Genomic DNA, 4,464 nt, shown 5'->3' with positions numbered 1-4,464 from the left:
TGTTTGAGTAATTTACTTTCAGTTTTAGTTATTTTCTCTCCTTTCTCCGACCCATTTTCTTAGTTGTTTACAATTCAGTCCACTAACCCACTAACTATTTGATATATTACATCACTCACACTAATAGCAATTCTAACAGAAATACTTTCTGCATCTATTTCCTTGCTTGTGCCTTGTTGGTTGTATGACAGGGAGAAGAAGCGGGGCTTCAACTTCCTTTGATTCTCAACCTGAGAGGACCTTCTTGAGATTAAGGAGGGAAGCAAGAGGAAAACGAGTAGTTAATGCGGAGGAAGAAGAGGAGTATTTTGAACCAAACATGGATGAAAATATGGAGAACCATCATGAAGAAGAGGCTCACAACCATGGCCGAGAAGGTCCAGCACATCAGGCTGGGCAAGAGAGAAGGGTTCTGGGTTCGTACATTAATCCAAACCCAGGAAATTGCGGAAGTAGCATCCAAAGGCCAACCATACATGCCAACAACTTTGAACTAAAGCCACAGCTCATCACCCTTGTTCAGAACAATTGTTTATTCGGAGGGAGTGTCCAAGAAGACCCCAATCAACATCTAACCACCTTCCTGAGGATATGTGATACAGTGAAGTCTAATGGTGTTCATCCTGACACCCATAGACTACTTCTGTTCCCTTTCTCACTCAAGGACAAGGCATCTAAATGGATGGAATCCTTCCCAAAGGAGAGTTTGGCAACCTGGAAAGATGTGGTGAACAAATTCTTGGCAAGATTCTATCCTCCTCAACGGATCAACAGGTTGAGAGCTGAGGTACAAACCTTCAGCCAGCAAGATGGTGAGACTCTATATGAAGCATGGGAGAGGTTTAAGGACCTGACAAGAAGGTGCCCACCAGATATGTTCAATGAATAGGTGCAGCTGCACATTTTCTATGAAGGTCTTTCTTATGAATCGAAAAAGGCAGTAGACCACTCATCCGGGGGATCTCTGAACAAGAAGACCATTGAAGAAGCCATATATGTCATTTAGACTGTAGCTGAGAATGACTACTTCTATGCTTCTGAAAGAGGCAACACTAGAGGAGTGATGGAGCTAAACAATGTGGATGCACTGCTGGCGCAAAACAAGCTTATCACCAAGCAGCTGGCTAATCTTACCAAGAAGATGAAGAGGAACCAAGTAGCAGTAATCACCACCTCATCAGCAACCCAAGAGGGAGTGAATGCAGAGGCAGAGGATGAGCAAGAACAAGCCAACTACATTGGAAACTCACCTAGGAAAGCACATGATCCATACTCCAAGACCTACAATCCTGGTTGGAGGAACCACCCAAACTTTGGGTGGGAAAATCAACAGGATCAAGGCCAAGATCAGAAACATCACAACCCCAACAACCATGCAGCTCACCAACATTCCACACAGAGATCATATCAACACCACCCTAACAACACCTCTCCACATCCATACCAAAACCAAGATAACCCTTCTCATCCATCCAATCCCAACCCACCATCATCTGATGACAGACTCTCAAGGATTGAGAAACTACTTGAAGGCATATGCAAAGAGATTCAAGATAGTAAGGCATTCCGAGAAGAAGTGTGGTCCAATATGCAGAATCAAGATGCTGCCATCAAGAAACTTGAGACACAAATTGGCTACCTATTCAAGCAAATTCCCAGCCACAACCTGGCAGTGATACTGACTCAAACCAAAGGGAAGAGTGTCAGGCTATCACCCTCAGGAGTGGGAAGGAACTGAAAGAAGCTTCCTAGAAACCACAAGAAAAGGGCTCAAATGAAAAGGAAGAAGAGCAAGACAGAGTTCGAGTTTCCACTTCGAGTCCGCAAAAAAAAGAAGAAATGCTGAAGCCAGACGTCCCAAGAGTCCTATACCCTCAGCAATTGAAGAAGAAGGGGGATGACAATCAGTTCTTAAGATTTTTGGAAATCTTCAAGAAACTATAGATCAACATACCATTTGCTGAAGCAATAGAACAAATGCCGCTTTATGCCAAGTTTTTAAAGGAGTTAATGACTAAGAAGAGAAGTTAGAAGAGCAACAAAACTGTGATACTAACCGAAGAATGTAGTGCTATCATTCAGCATAAACTACCCCAGAAATTAAAGGATCCTAGGAGCTTCCAGATCCCTTGTATTATAGGGGAGATCACAGTGGAGAAAGCTCTATGTGACTTAGGAGCCAGCATAAATCTGATGTCAGTAGCTATGATGAGAAAAATAAAGATCGAGGAGGCTAAGCCAACAAAAATGGCCCTACAACTGGTAGACCGATCGTTCAAGTTCCCTCATGATGTAGTCGAAGATTTGCTAGTGAAGGTGGGGGATTTCATCTTCCCAGCAGACTTTGTAGTGTTAGACATGCAGGAGGAAGCCAAGGCCTCCATCATCCTGGGAAGATCATTCTTAGCTACTGCTAGAGCTGTCATTGATGTCCAAAAAGGTGACCTCACCCTGAGATTACACAATGAAAAGATGAAATTCAATGTGTTCAAGGCCATGAGTTACCCTCCAGAACAATTGGGAGAGTGTATGAGGTTGGACTCACTGGAAGATGCAGTGCAGGAGAGCTTTGAAGAAGAAGAAGAACCTGAAGGGTTGGCCGAGGAGGAATCAACTTCTAGTGAAGAGGCCGCAACAGCAGAAATTCATAAACAAGGTGCACCAAAGGAAAATAATGAAAAGTTAGAAGCACCAAAACTTGAACTCAAAGCACTGCCACCCACTCTCAAATATGCATACTTAGGAGAGAATGAAAGCTACCCAGTGATCATAAACTCATCCCTCAACCAAGATCAAGAGGATGAATTACTCCAAGTGTTGCGAAAGCATAAGGATGCCATTGGATGGACCCTCGCTGACCTAAAAGGAATCAGTTCGGCCATATGCATGCATAAAATACTGTTGGAAGATGATGCCAAACCATCCATTTAATCCCAAAGGAGGCTGAACCCAATCATGAAGGAAGTAGTACAGAAAGAAGTTATGAAGTTATGGTAGGGAGGGGTAATCTACCCGATCTCAGACAGCCCCTGGGTCAGCCCCGTGCATGTCGTCCCAAAAAAGGGAGGAATCACTGTAGTCCCCAATGAGAAGAACGAACTAATCCCCACCAGGACCGTCACAGGATGGCGGATGTGAATAGACTACAGAAAACTGAATGAAGCTACAAGAAAAGATCATTTCCCCCTTCCATTCATGGATCAGATGTTGGAAAGACTCGCAGGACACGCATTTTCGACGGTTATTCAGGATATAACCAAATAGTGGTTGATCCCAGAGACCAAGAGAAAACCTCATTCACTTACCCATATGGAGTGTTTGCTTACAGGCGCATGCCATTTGGGTTATGTAATGCACCTGCAACTTTTCAAAGCTGCATGCTTTCTATCTTCTCGGATATGATAGAGAAATTCATTGAAGTCTTTATGGATGATTTCTCGGTATTCGGAGATTCCTTTCCTAGTTGCTTAAATCACCTAGCCTTGGTATTGAAATGGTGCCAAGAGACCAATCTGGTCTTGAACTGGGAGAAATGTCACTTTATGGTGACTGAAGGAATAGTCCTTGGCCATAAGGTTTCTAACCAAGGCATTGAAGTGGACAGAGCTAAGGTGGAACTTATTGAAAAACTTCCTCCACCCAGTGATGTCAAGGCAATTAGGAGTTTTTTAGGGCATGCTGGCTTTTATAGAAGGTTTATTAAAGATTTTTCAAAGATAGCCAAGCCATTAAGCAATCTCCTTGTATCTGATACACCGTTTGTCTTCGATGAAAAATGCATGCTAGAATTCAAAAATTTGAAATAGAGGTTGTCCTCTGCCCCTATCATTTTCCCACCTGATTGGAACTTACCATTTGAATTGATGTGTGATGCATCTGATTTTGCAGTTGGGGCCGTGTTAGGGCAGAGGAAAGATAACTTAGTCCATGTGATGTACTATACTAGCAAAGTCCTCAATGACACGCAAAGAAATTATACCACTACTAAAAAGGAGTTACTGGAAATAGTTTTTGCATTTGACAAGTTTAGATCATACCTCATTGGTGCTAAAGTGATTGTTTTCACAAATCACACAGCACCTAAATATTTGTTTGCCAAGCAAGAATCAAAACCAAGACTAATAAGATGGATCTTATTGTTGCAGGAATTCAATATTAAAATTAGAGACAAGAAAGGAGTGGAAAATAAGGTAGCGGATCACCTATCCAGAATTCCTCATGATAAAGGTGGAACACATGATACAAGTGTAAATGAGCTCTTCCCTGATGAGCAGTTGATGACAGTTCACAAAGCACCATGGTTTGCAGACATTGCCAACTTCAAAGGAACTGGGGCTTTACCTCCAGAGATCAATAAACATCAAAAAAGAAAGCTCATAAATGATGCAAAATATTTTTTTTGGGATGAGCCATATCTCTTCAAGAAGTGTTCAGATGGAATCCTGAGAAGATGTGTTTCAGAAG

At 42.4% G+C, this 4,464-nt stretch overlaps 1 non-coding gene across 1 annotated transcript; it reads right to left on the bottom strand.

Annotated features, from left to right (window-relative positions):
• Positions 1-772: 772 nt before the first annotated feature.
• Positions 773-879, bottom strand: LOC148553692 (small nucleolar RNA R71). The gene has a single exon (XR_015893550.1). It is a non-coding gene; the product is annotated as a small nucleolar RNA R71 (small nucleolar RNA).
• Positions 880-4,464: the final 3,585 nt, after the last annotated feature.

Source organism: Arachis ipaensis, chromosome B7 (genome assembly GCF_059453495.1).
Source record: "Arachis ipaensis isolate K30076 ecotype BB chromosome B7, ASM5945349v1, whole genome shotgun sequence".
NCBI classification, from domain to species: domain Eukaryota; kingdom Viridiplantae; phylum Streptophyta; class Magnoliopsida; order Fabales; family Fabaceae; genus Arachis; species Arachis ipaensis.
Note: the sequence above shows the minus strand (reverse complement) of the source record. Positions and strands in the feature narration are given on the sequence as shown.